Here is a 19,482-nt window from a genome sequence, read left to right on the forward strand (position 1 = left end):
TAATGCTTGACCATTCACAATATGAGCCTACGGATTATTGCTAATGGTATTAGTGAACACACGCTTATAAGATACCCCTCTGCTATATTGGTGCCAACATTAACACACTTGGAAGAAATCTATTAATATTGGTTTTGCTCTTTTCAAATAACACCCCTTTGAATGTCACATGAAGCTGTCAAACTGTCATCATCTTTCACTGTTCAAATTTCTATTTAAGTGCATTGTTTGATTTTAAAAGGCCCAATGATTCTGCAGTAATAAAACAATTAAACGTAAGGACCTTTTTCTTTCTCTTTTTTGACCTTTTCATCCCATGCTATCATTCCTGTTACTACCAGTGGCCATAATTGTCAACCTTTGTAAATATCATTCTGGAATCTCTTTAAACTGTCCAAAATTGTGACATTGTTTAAAATGTGAGAATATTTGTCTCCGTAAAAGTGGTAATACATTTAGTACTGCTTTTTTATGTATATTATAATAGTGACAACACTTCTTTGAGGAAACTTGAAATGGTGATAGGCATTATATAAATGCATTTTTTCTTTTTCCATGTTCCATGTGTGCACAGGTGGATAGCGTTTAGCTGTACATTGATCAAAATCCATCTACGAATTCTCAGTAAATGAGGAAATTGAGAGAAAATGAAAGATGGTCACTAATTGATCTGAAAGTAAACAGATTAGTGATACAGTGAAGAGGATTAGAAAGGTTCAAGACAATCTCTCATATTTGTGCCACCGACATCAGTATGACATGGAGGATACATGAGGAGATTTGTATTTTTTCAAATTCTTTCATGGGCGGTGGGCAGCATTTATTACCCTTTTTGCCCGAGGGAAGGAGGTGGTGAGCTGCCTCCTTGAACTGTTGCAGTCCAGGTGGTGTAGGTACACCCACAGTGCTGTTAGGGAGATCGTTCCAGAATTTTGACCCAGGACAGGGAAGGAACAACAATATAGTTCCAAGTCAGGATGGTGAATGACTTGGAGAGGAACTTGCAGGTGGTGGTGTTCCCAGGATACTGCTGCCCTTGACCTTCCAGGTGGCAGCAGTTGTGGTTTGGAAGGTGCTGTCAATGGAGTCTTGGTGAGTTCCTGTAGCACAACTTGTAGATGGTACTGTTATGACTGTTCAGTACTGTAGCATGTTATGTTCCTTGTATTGTTCTCCAAGGTAGCCAAAGTCCTACTGTTGACAAAGAACATAAAGCTATATGTTTAAATCAAAACTAGTTTATTTTACTCTACTTAAATTGTTTCGCACACTCTACTGCGTAATAGTTAACAAAATAATTGTTTTGAATCTATGATACAGTAATTAATTATCTCTCGAATATATAACCTACACTCTAACTCAACTTCACATTACACTTCTCCAACAGCTTCTCCCAGAATGCATAGAGACGCAGCCTTTTACCAGACTACTCAGTGATGCCATCTAGTGTTGATATACATGAACATCATCTTGTTAACCCTTTACTGTCCTTAGATTATACATAGTAAGAAGTCTTACAACACCAGGTTCAAGTCCAACAGGTTTGTTTCAAATCACTAGCTTTCGGAGCACTGCTCCTTCCTCAGGTGAATCATAACAGGTACACACTGTTGCCGACTGTGCTTTAGTGGTCGAGGGAGTTAATGTTTAAGTTGGTGGATGGAGTGCCAATCAAGTGGGCTACTTTGTCCAGGATGGTGTCAAGCATTTTGAGTGTTGTTGGAGCTGCACTCATCCAGGCAAGTGGAGAGTATTCCATCACACTCCTGACTTCAACCTTGTAGATTGTAGATAAACTTTGGGGAGTCAGGAAGTGAGTTACATTCATCAGAATTCCGAGCCTCTGACCTGTTCTTGCAGCCCCAGTGCTAATATGGCTAGTCCAATTAATAGTTCCTGGTCAATGGTAATCCCTAGGTTGTTGATAGTGGGGGATTCAGCGGTGGGAATGTCATTGACTGTCAAGGGGAATGTCAATGAAAATATTTGGACCAACAAATAGCAAAAGCATGTGCAGATGGGTAAGAAAAAAATGGAATTTCCAATTATATAACATTTTCATTCCCTGAGGAATTCCCAAAGTGCGTTACTGATCCCTGGAATGAACAGTTTGTTGAATGAGTGACGGTTGAGGACTCTGGGTCTGTACTCGTTGGAGCTTAGAAGGATGAGGGGTATCTTATTGAAACCTACAGGATACTGCGAGACCTGGATAGAGTGGATGTGGAGAGGATGTTTCCACTTGTATGAAAAACTAGAACCAGAGGACACAATCTCAGATTAAAGCGATGATCCTTTAAAAGAGAGATGAGGAGGAATTTCTTCAGCCAGAGGGTGGTGAATCTGTGGAACTCTTTGCCGCAGAAGGCTGTGGAGGCCAAATCACTGAGTGTCTTTAAGACAGAGATAGGTAGGTCTTGATTAATAAGGGGATCAGGGGTTATGAGGAGAAGGCAGGAGAATGGGGATGAGAAAAATATCAGCCATGATTGAATGGCAGAGCAGACTCGATGGGCCGATTGGCTTAATTCTGCTTCTACGTCTTATGGTATTTACAGCCAGTGAAGGGCTTTTTGAATGTTGGTGCTGTTGTCTTAGGCATAGAATTTACAGTGCAGAAGGAGGCCATTTGGCCCATAGTGTCCATGTCGGAAATATCAAAGCTGATGCGCATTAAGTAAGGCATCACAAAAAGCAATGTGATGATGATCAAATAATCTGTTAAAGTTATGTTGGCAGTGGGATAAACATTGGCTGGGCCACCAGGAAGAACTCGCCTGCTCATCTTCAAAATGGTCCAGTGGAATTGTTTATGCCTGCCTGGGAGGGAAAGCTTCGCACCTGTGGAATAGCACCTAAAATTGTGCAGCACTCCTTTAGCACTTTACTGGGTGTGTAAACCTAAATTTTGTGCTTGACTCTCTGGAGTGGGACTTGTATCCGTGATCTTCTGACTCAGAAGTAAGGATACTACCATTGAGTCATAGCTAAGTACCTCAGATTCATGCAGGGTAAATCATTTCTGTTTATCGTGCTTACCGCAAGAACATTTCTTTCAAAAGCACGTATGGAACAACAATATTGAAGTCAAGCGCAGAAACAAGAACAAAAGGACTCAAAGAGTCACGAGCAACTGAACAGTACCATTCTTTGTGAATTTGTTTTCCATATTTTACAGTCAAAGTTTCTCAAATGAACCATTTTCACTTGGGAGTGAATGGACATCAAATCCATAATTATCAAACCATGGTAATGGTCTGCTTAGTTTTTCATTAACGAAGGTCTTTCATGGATCAAATACAAACATGTGAAAATGTATAATTTTCTCTAAATTACCGATGTTCAAAATCAAACGGAGACAGTGGTGATTGCTTTTAAAAAATGGGATGCTGCAGTTGTTTGTTCATTCATTATGTGCAGTCTGGATCACAAAGACCCAGATTTGTTATGTGCATTTTTATTAAAAGCATGTTAAACAATAGGTTCCTTTTTACGAAGAAAACAATATTAATTACTCAATTTAGATTTAAAATGGTTGCACCAATTCTTGTCTCCATTCAGATTCAGATTTGAAGGATAAATGTGCAATGATAGAGAATCTTACATCTCCTCTAGACTTACCAAAATACTTCACAGCCAATGAAATAGGTTTCAAGTATAGCCACGGCTCTTCTGTAGAGGAAATAGGAGATAACAAGTTGAGAAATGCTCCTTTTCGAAGGATCTTTTGGCTTTTTTGTCCTTGAAATCAAGATTTTAGGTGTTGTAAATATGCAATCATCATAATTGAATTGAAAGCTACAGGCTGCCATTTAATGGCCAAACTGCGCCCGAAAAGCAGCTCACCACAGCGCAGCATGACCGATAAAAGTCGAGAGACCCTGTTCTCGTGTTCTACCCTGCTTGCAATGCCTCATGAGATCTAATGTGATCTCGCGAGACATTGCGATGTGAATCATGCCCATTATAGGCAGGAACACTTTTTAGAAAATCTGCATATTAAAGTGAGACAGCCAGTCTCGCTTTAATGTGCAAATTCCTGAGTTACCTGAGGTGTGGGATCAGTCTCCCTCGCATCAGATGTCGGACAAGCACAATTCAGTACTGGTCTCCAGAAACGGGGGCAAGACGGAACCACACTCATGGCGGCCTCCCAAGGAATCAGAGGCCCTCAGGTGTATGCCCTTTGGCAGTGTGGTACACTGGCACTGCTGGTGCCACCTGGGCACCCTGGCACTGCCAGCCTGGTATCTTGACAGTGCCACCTGGGTACCAGCCTGGCACTTTCAAAGTGGCACTGCCAGGTGGCAGGTGCCAAGTTGGCATTTATTATGTGGGTGTGAATGGGCCAGCGGTGCACTGCATGGGTTTTGCAGGGAGGGGGAGGTGGGGAGATTCGTGCGTTGAGAATTAGGGGATTCGAGCGTCGCTTCGGGGGCCTCGGCGATCAAAGAACAAAGAAAAATTACAGCACAGGAACAGGCCCTTCGGCCCTCTAAGCCTGCGCCGATGCAGATCCTCTATCTAAAACTGTTGCCTATTTTCTAAGGATCTGTATCCCTCTGCTCCCTGCCCATTCGTGTATCTGTCTAGATACATCTTAAATGACACTATTGTGCCCGCCTCTACCACCTCCACTGGCAATGCGTTCCAGGCACCCACCACCCTCTGCGTAAAGAACTTTCCACGCATATCTCCCTTAAACCTTTCCCCTCTCACCTTGAACTCGTGATTCCTAGTAATTGAATCTCCCACTCTGGGAAAAAGCTTCTTGCTATCCACCCTGTCTATACCTCTCATGATTTTGTAGACCTCAATGAGGTCCCCCCTCAACCTCCGTCTTTCTAATGAAAATAATCCTAATCTACTCAACCTCTCCTCCATACCAGGCAACATCCTGGTGAAACTCCTCTGCACCTTCTCCAAAGCATCCACATCCTTTTGGTAATGTGGCGACCAGAACTGTACACAGTATTTCAAATGTGGCTGAACCAAAGTCTTATACAATTGTAACATGACCTGCCAACTCTTGTACTCAATACTCCAGTGCTCGCTCCACAGAGCGAGTGGAACTCCTCAGTATACAAAACAGCGCTATGTGTGGCCTTGGCCACGCGTTCCCCGTTGAGGTCCTTTATCAAACACGAGTCGCGTTTTATAGCCTTGTATTTCTCGACGCTGCAAGCAGAGGGAAACATGTAGCTAAATGCGGTTGTTATGGGCATTTGTTCCCATTTAGTTAAATCGCATCCTATATATCGGATATTAACTGAGATGAACAATAGATTGGGTTTCCATTATGTTTATCCTTTAGCTGTTATGTCATTATGTTTCAGTCTTTTTTAATCATAGAATTTACAGTGCAGAAGGAGGCCATTCAGCCCATTGTGTCTGCACCGGCCCTTGAAAAGAGCACCCTACCCAAGCCCACATCTCCACCCCATCCCCATAACCCAGTAACCCCAACTAAACATTTTGGACACTAAGGGCTATTTAGCATGTCCAATCCACTAACCTGCACATCTTTGGACTCTGGGAGGAAACCGGAGCACCTGGAGGAAACCCATGCAGACACGGGGAGAACATGCAGAGTCTGCACAGCCCAGCCGTGAATCGAACTTGGGACCCTGGAGCTGTGAAGCAAACTAATATTTTTCTGATGGAGAATGGTATGGACAAACCACGACCTAGAGGCTGTTCCCATCTTTCACACTAACTGCTAAGGTTTGCAATGATGCAGCATTGATACAGCAGAGCTGATTTCAATATTCGGTGATCATCACTTCACCTCACTTCACCCTGCCTGGTCAGTCATTTTGTGCAGAGGCCAGATTTTAGGTCAATACAGCAAGCTGTACTCCCCAAATTGAATATTCCATTGCAGTTTACCATTTCCAGTTTGGCACAACATTGAATTACTTGGAACTGACGTATGAATTGAACAAGAGTTGAGGGTGGAAGCTGTGTGGAGGTGAGCAAGGAGACTGTGCTAATAATAGCCTGCAGAGTTTTTGGGGAGCTAAGAGGAGCTGTCCGGGAGGGCAAGCCTTCTAATATCTCAGGACAGAACACCATCCTAAGGCATGTAGTTCTGACCCTGAGGGGGGAGCGTTATGGTTCATAGGAGAGCGGAAGTGCGTGGTGGGGCAAAGAGAGGACCACAGACCTTCCAGTTTTCCATGTGGCTGTCAACAGTGACCAGTCACACCTTCTCTAACACAGCATCATGTACATTGTAGGGTGGAAGCTGTACCATATTCCTGATGCACTTCAGTGTGAAAGAAAATGTCTTCTGAAGTGTCAGTAATGTGCCTGAAGCATGTATGAACATCACATTAACAAATGCAGCAGTGCTAATGCAGATCATCGTGTGAGTTCCAGAATAGTGAGTAGATTAGGGGTTGGACCCAGATCATCAGAGTTGTGAGTTGAAATTTATGCCTCCCCCAAGCAAGCTGGGAGGTGGTGAGGGTTGAGGTGAGGGGGTGGGGTTGTAACATGACATGGGGCATTTTGCCCATCACTTACCCATCTATGTGGTAATTTTACCAGCAGCGGGTATGCCCATGATACATGACAGGACAATCTCTGGCAGCCTGTCAGGGGCTTGGCGGTGTGGGGAGGCCCCTATTATTCAGAGATCATGTGCCCAACGTAGGCCCATGAACAGAAATTGCTGCTCCCACATGTTTACCACCCCCATCCTCAGTCATCTGACCGTGGTTAACTGCAGCAAGACGGCAAAATACAGCCCTGGCCTCCTGCACTGGGTGAGACTGGTTCACCTCAACTTTTCAACTGGTGGAGTGACTAGCACCTCCTTGAAATATTCCAACTGGGGGAGAATTCCTGCTCCTCCCTGGCTTCTCAAAATGTTTTACTTTTTAAAATACAGTCCATTAGTTCATTGGGGAAAGGGTGCAGGGAGTGTTCTGAAGAATTCTGTTCATTGGGAATGCATTTTATGCAGGCATCCTTGAACAGTCATTGAGCCCCTTATTGACATATTTAGCAGCCAAAAAAAGAAACTCGGGTGCCAAAAAGAATTGGCCCTCACTAATTCAGCAGTGGGACTAATGCCAATGCAATTTGGGTGCAGGCTGGCACACTGTTACATTGGGGCATTTTGAACACATACCAATTGAATCTCCTTGTGCCATTGCTGAATGCATGCTGGAGCAATCAAAAACTCCTCTCACCGGTTGGCTTTCATCCTGCTTTGTTTCAAATGTTATCCATTAGTTTCAGTTGAAAGATAGTTGAAGCAATCAAATGCATTACCCCTTGCTGGACCGATGCAAAGGACATAAAGATTGATAACCTGCTAGAACAAAATAAAAATTAAGATAACAGTGCACAACGGGTGGCGCGGTGGCACTGTGGTTAGCACTGCTGCCTCATGGCACTGAGGACCCAGCCCCGGGTCACGGTCCATGTGGAGTATGCCCATTCGCTCCATGTCTGCATAGGTCTCACCCCCCCCAACCCAAAGATTTGCAGGGTAATTGGAAAAAAAAATTAATTGGGTACTCTAAATTTATTTTTTAAAAGATTACAGTGCACATGCTGAACTTAACTATTGTAATTCAACTTCACTAAAGCTTTAAAGAGATCAGCTTTCTTGTGCAATTTGAACAATTCTAAGTTCAGCTCATTAATAGGCAATAATGGATCAGAATTTTACAGACCTGCAGAAACATGGGTTCAAGGTTCACAGATATGAGAACAAACTAAATTTCAAAGAGTGGGAGAAACAATATGAAGATTTGAATGATTGAACCCCTCACAAAGAGATTGTATGGGAGCCAACCTTGTAAAATAACAAAGAACTATTATTGAAATGGTGCCATGATCAAGAAGTGAATAAAACAGGCAATCCAGATTCACCAAAGAGAGACTGGTGATTATAATTCCTTTTTGAATTCAGGGATAGTGTCATTTCTTGGGTGGGATTTTTTGCACCCCCCAACCCTCTCTCCTCGTCAGCCAGCAATAGGCCGGTGGCGGGATCTTCCTGTTCCACCGCTGTCAACAGGATTTCCAGTTGTTTGCACTCTTCGCCGCCAGGGAACCTACAGGCAGGGTATTACAGTTGGTGGGGTCGGAAGATCCTGCTCACGGGAATGCCCGTAAAATCTCATCCTTCATCTCAAGAAGAGTTAATTTCAGAAGTGGGCCGAACCATTGATCCAAAGAAGATGTTGGCTGCCCATTCTGTCTGCTGGCGTATGATAGTGCAAAGTACATTTGAGAAGTAGGCATATGAGCAGTTATATGGATAAGGATTGCCTCAGATTTCCAATGCATTTCTGAAATATCATCACAATAGGTCAGTACGTCAAAATTCTCAGAAAATAACCTGCTATCTGATCCATGGAGGATGATTGCCAGAAGTCTTTCAATTCAATCAGATAACAAATGCAGTACAGGATGATGTTTACCTTGTGCTGTTATTATGTTCTGAGATTACACATGGAAAGGGGCCTAACTATAGTTCAGTTATCGACTTGCCAAATAAACATATGTGTAGAGACTGGCACAAGCACTGATGAGTCACTGACCATTCATCTCTGCATTACAAGTTTTTGTTCTCTGCCTTCCAGCTGTATAGGGCCTATAATAAACAACTTGCATAGCTGCAGCGGAGAAATGTAAATATGTGAAGTGGTGCTCTTTAGAGGTGGGACTTGAGTCACTTTGTTCGGGAACAGCAAGAGGAACGTACTTGACATCAATCCCATATTAAATCAGCCTAAAGTAGATGGCTTGGATAGTTTTTCAGTGTTCACCTAGAAGTGTTGATCTTCCAGGATTATCCTGGAGTATTCAGGAGTTACACATTTAATCCTCCGGACAATGCTTGAAGCAATCGTTGAGAAAAATTGTGGAGAATTGTAAGTTTTTTTTTCATTTTCATTGAATAGTTCTTACAGACAGATTGGTTACAGCACAGAAGGCAGCCATTTGGCCCATTGAATCCCTGCTGGCTCTCTGCAAGATGAACTTAGCTAGTTCCACTCTATAGTCCTTTCCCTGTCGCCCTTTGATTGTTTTCATGTCCCCTCAGGCTCTTATTCAAATTTCACAATTAAATTTGTTCCCACCACCCTATCGGGCAATGTATTCTCAATCATAATCATTCGCTGCATGATGAAGATTCTCCTCATGTTATTGGTGGTTCTTTTGCCAACCATCTTAAATCACTGAAAACAAACTAACTTCTCATACAAAAATATTTTTATTGTGGACAGGATAATTTCATTGCAAATGAGCCAAATCTGACTTTAAAGAAATTGCAAATATTTTGGGAAAGATAAACGTAAAGCAAAATTTGTTGAATCAACATAAGGGATTACAACAGCAAACTTTGTGAGTGCCAGCAATGGAAAATAAGATGACTACTTTTGATGTGGAAGCATTTCCACAAGAGCAGGACTTAACTTGGGAAAAATTAGCATCTCTATACATGAAACAGCAAAAACTTAGTGAAGCATGTGCAAATTATCATACAATATTGTGGTGAATATATTTCACTTAATGCATGAGTTGTCTGCACTGTCTGTATAATGCTGACAGTACAGACAACTCATGCATTAGGTGAAATATATTCACCACAATTTTGTATGATAATTTGCACATGCTTCACTAAGTTTTTGCTGGTTTTCAGGGATGGCTGAGGTATACAAAATTATGAGGGACATAGACAGGGAGATAGGAAGAAATCTCTCCATTGAGTAGAGGGGTCAGTAACCAGGTAGAGGGGTCAGTAACCAGGTGACATCGATTTAAGGTCGGGGCAGGAGATTTAGTGGGGATTTGAGGAAAAGCTTTTACACCCAGAGACTGGTGGAAATCGAGAACTCACTGCTTGAAAGGTGGTAGAGGGGGAAACCCTCACAACATTTAAGAGGCATTTAGATGAACACTTGAAATGCCGCAGCAGAGAAGGCTACGGACCAAGTGATGGAAAATGAGGTTAGACTAGATAGGTGGAAGTCCAGTGACGAGGATGTGCTCAGCGGACGCACAAAAAGTGGCTCACTCTTGGAAACGCAAATTTAGGCACTTTCAACCCAAAATAACCCGCTAAATCCAGGAAAAAAACCCTCACCCTTCTCCAACACCACCAAGCCAAGCATAGCAGCAGCAACCCTCAAGGCTGAAGAGATGGCAAAGGCAGCAAGAGCTGTGAGAGGAGGGCTGAGGCGATAGCAAACACGCGGGGTGATAAGGTCCCGGCCACACTTGAGCTGGAAGGATTGCCGGATCATACGCAGGGCCTGATGAACGAATGGAGGGAGTTCCTAATGCAGGAACCCCAAGAGCTCAAGGATGCCATCAAAATGGAAATTATGGCAACGGTGAAGGTGGTCGTAGTGGAGGCACTGGGCACCCTGCAAGCGGAGTTCGAGAAGTTGAAAAGATGGCTGAAGACGCAGGAAATGACTATCTGGGAGCTGGAGAAGGCGGTGACACACCAGAGCGATCATATTGCCTCAGTGGAGATGGAAATAGTAAGGTTGGTGGCGAACCAAGGGACACTAGAACATAGAACATAGAACACTACAGCGCAGTAAGGAGGAAGGTCGAGATCCAAGAAAATCGGTCATGGCGCCAGAACCTCCGCATTGTGGACCTACCGGAGGGAACCGAGGGTAGGAACCCTGTGGAGTGCGTGGCTCAGATGCTAGACAAACTGGTGGAAATGGAAAGCTTCCTCAAACCTCCAGAAGTGGACAGAGCCCACAGGTCACTCCGGCCAAAGCCCAAGGCCGGGGAACAGCCACGGCCATTGGGAATCTGCACTGGTATCAAGACAGGGAAAGGATCTTAAGACACACAAGGTCCTGCAATTGGGAGGGTCCCTTGATCCAGATGTGGCAAGACATTGGAGCAGTCCTGGCTAAGTACCAGGCAGAATTTAACACAGCCAAAGCGGCCCTTTATTAAAAACAATGTGTGGTTCAGAATGCTGTACCCCGCCAAGCTCTGGGTGTTGTTCCAGGACAGGGAATACTATTTCACCGCACCAGCGGACGCGGATAAGTTTGTCCACAAGCATGTGCTGGGGAGGCAACATAACCAGCAATGAACCAGATACCACAACGTAGCGAAATACGAAGCATAGAGAGACTATTTGCATGGAACTGAACTGCCTTGTTTTTATTTCAGATTTTGAGTGACAGAAAGGAGGGGGTGAGAACAGCAGGTCATGGGGAGGTGAGGAGGAGTAAGGGGGAACAGACACATATCGGCCAGGGGGAGGGAGAGATTAAATCTGGGCGGGGGGGAGGGGGCACCACATCAGTGAGTGAGCTAGAACTATGAAGTATGAGCGAGGTGGGAGGCGGGGGGGGGGGGAAACCACTGCCACGGCGTCGGGGAGAGGGTGCCTGTAGACACGTCAAATGAATATTCATACAGCGAGGTAATATGGGTAGAGCTCAGGAATAGGAAGGGTGTAGTCACAATGTTGGGAGTTTACTATTGGCATCTCAACAGCCAGTGGGAGATAGAGGAAAAGATATTTAGGCAGATATTGGCAAGGTGTCAAAGTAACAGGGTTGTTGTGATGGGTGATTTTAACTTTGCCAATATTGACTGGGACTCACTTAATGCTAGGGGCATGGATGGGGCAGCATTTGTAAGGAGCATCCAGGAGGGCTTCTTGAAACAGTATGTAGATAGTCCAACTAGGGAAGGGGCCATACTGGACCTGGTACTGGGGAATGAGCTTGGCCAGGTAGTCGACGTTTCAGTGGGGAGCAGTCCGGGAACAGTGATCACAATTCAGTAAGCTTTAAGATACTGATGGATGAAGATAAGTGTAGTCCTCTGTGAAGGTGCTAAATTGGGGGAAGGCTAATTAGAACAATATTAGGTAGGAACTGAAGAATGTGGATTGGGGACAGCTGTTTGAGGGCAAATTAACATCTGGCATATGGGAGGATTTCAAGGGTATGTTAGTAGGAATTCAGGACCAGCACCTTCTTGGAAGAATGAAGGGTAAGTATGGGAAGTTTCTGGAACCTTGGATAATGAGAGATATTGTGAGCCTAGTCAAAAAGAAAAAGAAAGCATTTGTCAAAGCTAGGAGGCTGGGAACATATGAAGCAAGTGTGGAATACAAGGAAAGTCGAAAAAAAACTTAAGCAAGGAGTCAAGAGGGCTAAAAGGGGTCACAAAAAGTAATTGGCCAGCAGGATTAAGGAAAATCCCAAGTATTTTTATACATATATAAAGAGCAAGAGAGTAGCCACGGAGAGGGTTGGCCCACTCGAGGACAGGGGAGGGAATCTATGCATGGAGCCAGAGGAAACGAACGAGATATTAAAGGAGTACTTTGCATCAGTATTCACCAAGGAGATGGACTTGATGGATGATGAGTCTGGGGAAGGGTGTTTAGATAGTTTGGGTCATGTTGAGATCAAAAAGGAGGAGGTATTGGGGGCCTTGAAAAACATTAAAGTAGACAAGTCCCCATGGCCTGATGGGATATATCCCAGAATACTGAGAGAGGCAAGACAGGAAATTTCTGGGGCCTTGAGAGATATCTTTGTATCCTCACAGGCTACAGGGGAGGTCCCAGAGGATTGGAGAATTGGGGGGGGGGGGGGGGAGGGGAGACAGAACCCCCCCCCCCATCAGAATAGTCACCTGTAACATCAGAGGACTTAATGGCCCAGTGAAAAGATCCTGAGTCTTCGCACATCTGAAAAGTATGAAAGTCAACATAGTCTTCCTCCAGGAGACCCACCTGAGGGAGAAGGACCGACTGGGGGTTAGAAAGGGCTGGATGGGACAGACGTACCATTCGTGATACCGGACAAGGGCTAGGGGTTGCTCAATATGAGGACAGCATTCACAGCAACAATGTGCTTGGTTACGGACCAGGTGGACAGTACGGCATAGTTAGTGGTGTCCTGGATGGGGCACCAGTGGTCCTTGTAAACATTTGTGCTCCCAATGGGATGGCACAGAAGTCGTGCAAAAGACCATGGAAGAGATCTCCGACATTGACACACACTGACTCATCATGGGAGAGGACTTTAACTGTGTAGGGGACCCACGGACAGACAAATCAAATGCCAAATCAAGGAAGTAAATCGAACATGGTGAAGGAACTGCGTGCGTTCATGGAACAGATGGGGGGAGTGGACCCATGGAGGTTCACACACCAATCGGAGAAGGAGTTCTCCTTCTTAACCCAGGTCCGCAGGGTCTACACTAGTATAGACTTCTTTGTGGTGGGGAAAGCGGTGCTTCCAGGGATAGTAGGAACGGAATACTCCACCATCGTAATCTCCGAACACGCTCCACACTACGCGGATGTGAGGTTGGAGACGGGCCATATCCAATGCCCCCCATGGAGGCTGGACACAGCCCTTCTTGCTGATAAGACACTCTGTGAATGGATATCACAGTCTAAAGACGCGTACATTACCTACAACCGGAACGGGGAGTCCTCACCCCTCAAATTCTGGGAGGTTCCGAAGGCAGTGATCGAGAATGAAATTATCGTTTACAAAGCGCACAAAGATAAGTAAGAGAGGGCGGTTAGGCAACAACTGGTCGACTCCATCCTGGAGATGGACTGGCGGTACCCAACAGCCCCGACCGTAGAGCTACTGGCAGAGAGGATGAAGCTACAAATGGACTTTGACCTGTTCTCCATGAGGAAAGCAGTGCACCAGCTCTGCCAGACATGGGAGAACTTTTACGAACGTGAGATAAAGCCAGCTGCCTGCTGGCCTACCAGCTGAGAAAGCAGACAGCCACAAGGGAAATAGCACAGATTAGGGACAACAGTGGCAGGCTAGTCGCCACACCGGAAAGGATCAACGTGGCCTTCGAGACCTTCTACCAGGTGCTCTACACCTCGAAGCCCCCAAGGGGGATTTGGGGATGAAGCAGTTCCTTGATGGATTGGACATGCCTGTCATAGGGGAAGACCGGAAATGAGGCTTGGAAGCACAACTAGAGCTGGGAGAAGTAATAGAAAGCATCAACTCCATGAAGGCGCTGAGGCCACAGATTCCTGGTGGGCCTCTACAAAAAATATGCGATGGCACTGCGCCGCATCCATTGGGAGATGTTTGCAGACTCGCTGGTAAGGGGCTCCCTGCCGCCAACACTAGCACAAGTCTCAATATCGCTGATATCCAAAATGGACAAAGACCCAACAGAATGTGGATCCTACAGACCTCATTGCTCAATGTAGTCATAAAAAGTCTGGCAAAACCCATAACTAAACAGCAGGCGAGTTGTGTGCCGGAGGCAGTTGTGGAGGACCAGGTGGGCGTTTTCAAGGGCAGGCAGCTAACATCGAACATCAGGCGCCTTTTGAACGTGATAATGACCCCCTCCGGGGAGAGAACACCTGAAGTAATCATCTCCCTGGACGCAGAGAAGTCTTTTGACAGTGTTGAGTGGAAGTACCTCATGCTGGTTTGAGTTCAGGCCAGGGTTCAACTCCTGGATGAAACTACTCCAGCGCTCACATGGCAAGTGTGCAGACTAACACCACCATCTCTAAATACTTCCATTGCACAGAGGCACAAGGCAGGGATGTCCACTGTCCCCGCTGCTGTTTCTTCTCCTATTCGAGCCACAGACGATCTGCAGCTTTAGGTGGTTCTGCTGAGCAGGATTCTCCGGCGGGCGATTAGGGAGGCAAAGGCCAGGGCCTCAGCACCCTTCCCCATAAAGAGTTATGGCTGCTCTGAAACCCGGAAGACTGACACATTTGGGACCGCCTTCACCCTCACCCCCCGCAACCTTGGACATTGCCTCTAAGAAGGTCATCCAGAATCTGACAAGTCTGGGGAAGGCCCTGAATATGTGGTGTGGTTGGCCAGACCTCGCTTGCACCTCTCGCATTTGTCCTCCACTTCCGGAAAGAACCTGCTCATTCAGGTCTGATTAGGTGCGCTCTTTAGCTGCATTAGGGTGAGCCCTGGGCATGTGGAGGTGGAGATCCCCCTGTGCAGTGCTTTGATTCAGAGTCCTCCCACCACATCTATGCCTAGTTCCTCCTCCCATTTTTCCCTTGTGTTGTTCAGCGGGGAGCATATCTCTTTCAACATTCGCCCCTAAAGGTCCCCACAGTTCCTGCGCCTTAGGTCGCCTGCGTCTAGCAGTTCCTCATCTAGCGAATGTTCTGGTATCTAGTGGTGCCTCATTGTTTGCTTGGGGAGAACGTCTTTGATCTGAATGTATCTTCGTTCATTTCCTTTTGGTCGTTGGAACTCTCTGTGAGTTCCTTCAGGGTTGTTACACTGTCGTCTGTGTACATATCCCGAACCGTCAATGTCCCCTCATCCTGTCTCCACCTTTTTATAGATTTCACACAATTTACAGTGCAGAGGGAGCCCGTTCAGCCCATCGAGTCTACATTGGCCCTTGGAAAGAGCACCTTACTTAAGCCCACACCTCCACCCTATCCTCGTAACCCAGTAACCCCACCTAACCATTTTGGATGCTAAGGGCAATTTAGCACGGCCAGTCCACCTAACCTGCACATCTTTGGACTGTGGGAGCAGCATGTGGCGTAGTGGTTAGCACTGTGACAGCGACGCTGAGGACTCGGGTATGAATCCCGGCCCTGGGTCACTGTCCGTGTGGAGTTTGCACATTTGCACATTCTCCCCATGTCTGCATGGGTTTCACCCCCACAACCCAATGATGTGCTGGTTAGGTGGATTGGCCACGCTAAATTGCCCCTTAATTGGGAATAGAAAAATAATTGGGTACTCTAAATTTATAAAAAAAATCTTTGGACTGTGGGAGGAAACCGAGCACCCGGAGGAAACCCACGCAGACACGGGGAGAATGTGCAAACTCCACAGACAATGACCCAAACCGGGAATTGAACCTGGGACCCTAGAGTTGTGAAACAACAGTGCTAACCACTGTGCTACCATGCCGCCTACAATCAAATTAAAGGACAATTTAGCGTGGCCAATCCAGCTACCCTGCACATTTTTGGGTTGTGGGTCACCCCCACACAGACACAGAGACAACGTGCAAACACCACACGGACAGTGACCCGGTCCGGGATCCTCAGCGCTGTGAGCCAACAGTGCTAACCACTGCGCCGCCGTGGCTTCCTTTATGGCGGGAGTAAACCTGTGGTTGTTGCAGATGGGGGCCACAGTGGACATTTCGGTTAGACTGAAGTACTGTTTCACCTGATACTATGTTGGGAGTGTGGCTACCATCACTGGGCTTCTTGAATACTTCGTCGGCTAGCGGAATGGCAGAGCGGTTGTGACTGGGGCTCGGATGGACATCCTAATGCAGGAACTCTCCTCCGTCTTCACCCATTCCGCTCCCGGTTCCTTCACCCATCCTGTTCACTCTTTCTGCCGTGGCTGCCCAGTGGTAGAACTGTAGGTTTGGGAGAGCCAGGCCTCCCATGCAGGAGCAGGAGTAGGCAATTTAGTCTGCCAAGCCTAATAACCTTCAATGTAATCATGGCTGATCCCATCATTGTCTCAACTCCTCTACTCTGTCCGTTCTTCATAACCTTTCAACCCACTACCAATTAAAAATCTGTCCAACTCCTCATTAAATTTACTCACTGTCCTAGCATCCACCTGAGGTAACAACATTCAGATTCACAACCCTTTGGGAGAAGTAGTTTCTCCTCAAATCTGTTTTAAATTTTCTACCTCTTATTCTAAGATTCTGACCATTCATTTTAGAATGCCCCACAAGAGGAAGCATCTGCTCCACATCTACTTTATCCATACCTTTTAGCATGTTGTATACCTCAATTTAGTTCTTCTAAACTTTAGAGAGTATAGGCCTAAACTGTTCAATCTCTCCTCATATGACAAACCCCTCAGCTCTGGATTCAATCTAGTGAGCCTCCTCTGAACTGCCTCCAATGCCACTACATCTTACCTCAAACAAGGGGACCAAAACTGTGCACAATACCCCAGGTGCAGCCTTTCCAATGCCTTGTACAGTTGCGATAACACCTCCTTACCTTAACACTCAATTCCTTTTGATATAAATGCCAACATTTCATTTGCTTTCCTTATTACCTGCTACACCTGCATGCCAGCTTTCTGTGACTCATGCACGAGGACACCCAGATCCCTCTGCATCGGGGCACCCCGAAGTCTCTCCCCATTTAGATAATAAGTTGCCTTCCCATTTCTTCGACAAAAAAACATGATCTCACACTTGTTCATGTTAAACTCCATCTGCCACATATTGGCCCACTCTCCTAACCTATCAATATTCATTTGTAAGGTTCTTACTTCCTCATTGAAATTACTGTCCCACCTATTTCTGTGTCATCTATGAATTTGGCTATAGATCCTTCTGTCCCTGTATCCAAATCGTTAATATAGATTGTAAATAGCTGGGCCCAAGGACCGAACCCTGTGGCACCTCACTGGTTACATCTTACCATCCAGAAAAATACCCATTTATCCCAACTCTCTGTCTCCTGTCCATGAGCCTGTCTTCTATCCAAGCTAATAAGTTACCCCTAATCTAATGCAGTTGCTATGAAGAACTAACTTTGCCTAATTAAATAACTTTGGCAAATTAAATAATCTTAGCCCGGAGACAAATTTACATTTCCTGAAGTATTTCCGAATTGTCCCAAAGTTTGAAGAGGAGGTTGTAAAAACTTTTGTTGCCAGCTTCTACGAACTGGTAACTCAATTACAATAGCTAACAGACGCTTGGACCCTTCTGATTTAAGTGCTGCTAGTAGGAAAATCCCGTCAGGTTTATTCCATGCTGCCTGCTGACAGTTCTAACAGTTACAATCAGCCAGAGGCTGCTTTCTCAGTGCCTATCAACATCTGTCGGAGGTATACCATCAACGATTCTGGGGCCCTTGTATCGTGTATTCATGTTTGTTCCTAGTTGGAACAAGGCCGCTTTAAGAGTTTGATCATGTTGCGCACCGATGATGTTATCAGCAGTTTGGGCGGGCTAACAGTTAAGCTAGTCCAGCAGCTGGTAGAGAAACCACCTTCCCAATCAAGTGCTTGTTTTATTTCTACTTTCGTGGTCTGCAAGCCTGTGTTTTAAAAATACCACACCTTGTACAAAAGTCCACACAGGTCTGCTTAGAATTTGAAAGAATTAATAGTTAGATTTTGACAGAATATTGGAAAATGTTTCAGTGCTCAGTATAAAACTGTATTAAGGGATATGAGCCAAAGGCAGGGTACATGGAGTGGTTACAGATCAATCATGATCTCATTGAATGGCTGAAGGGTCCACTCCTGTTTCTGTATTCCTACGTTCAACCCACACACCCCCTGCTGATTATTCACTTTCAGCTTTGCATCAATCAGGTAGAGTGATGCCGAAAGAGATGATGCTGTGGGACAAGAAATGCAAAAACATAATCGTCAGATGAGTGTACAGATTACCATGCAGTGTCACTATTGGAGCAGCTGTGCTTTACAGTGGTTTATTTGAATGCATAATCCTTGGTAAAGTAATCAGTAGAGCCCCAAAGCCCTTTTAAATGCTTGTAAGTATATCATCAGATGATCTCAGAGCCATTGCATGTTTAAATGGGCAATCTTGGCAAACTGCTCTTGCTTTAAGGGATCAAAGATCCTGTGAAAATAAATCTGTGCCAAGAGCAACTAGCAGGGAGGCAAGTGTGGCAGGGTTGTGACAGATTGGTTTCTGCAATAATACTTAAAATACTTAATCTTTTATTCTAACGCCTGACATCTGTTCCATGTAACCTGAAATATAATGAAAATGGGTTTGCAGTTGATCCATTTTTGCCAGCAGAGACATTCCCTGTGTCTCAGCCTAGAGGTCTACAAGGCCCCACTTGACGTTGTCCCTCATCACACCCACCGATCCTACATAGTTGGCAGTGAGGCCAATTGTCTCAATTGATCCCCAGGTATTGAATCAGGACATAAATATAGTGGAGTGCAAAATTTGAGCAGCAGCAGAGCGAGCATTCGCAAGAGATGTTCTCATTGCGCTTAGAATCTGGGGAGGAATTCTCCGACCCCTCCGGGGCCGGCGTCAATCCCGACCCCACCATGTCTCGAATTCTCCACCCCCCAGGATTCGGCGGAGATGGGAATTGCGCCGTGCCGGTCGGCGGGCCTGCCGCGGCGATTCTCTGGCCCGTGATGGGCTAAAGTCCCGCCGCTGACAGGCCTTTCCGCCGGCGTGGTTTAAACCACCTCTGGTACCGGCGGGATTGGCAGCGCGGGCGGGCCTCGGGGTCCTGGGGGGGGCACGGGGCGATCTGACCCCAGGGGGTGCCCCCACGGTGGCCTGGCACGCGATCGGGGCCCACTGATCGGCGGGCGGGCCTGTGCCATGGGGGCACTCTTTTTCTTCCGTCCCGCCATGGTGAAGGCCATAGTGGGGGCGGAAGAGACCCCCTTCCCTGCGCATGCGCCGGTATGACGTCAGCAGCCGCTGATGCACCGGCGCATGCGCGGACTTCCGCCGGCCGTTTCGGCCTTTTCG

At 45.9% G+C, this 19,482-nt stretch overlaps 1 protein-coding gene across 4 annotated transcripts in view; it reads left to right on the forward strand.

Annotated features, from left to right (window-relative positions):
* Nucleotides 1-19,482, forward strand: part of prkg1b (protein kinase cGMP-dependent 1b) — a 977,647-nt gene that overhangs the window by 645,332 nt on the left and 312,833 nt on the right. The window lies entirely within an intron of this gene.

The sequence above is a fragment of the Scyliorhinus canicula genome, chromosome 16 (genome assembly GCF_902713615.1).
Source record: "Scyliorhinus canicula chromosome 16, sScyCan1.1, whole genome shotgun sequence".
Lineage (NCBI taxonomy): Eukaryota > Metazoa > Chordata > Chondrichthyes > Carcharhiniformes > Scyliorhinidae > Scyliorhinus > Scyliorhinus canicula.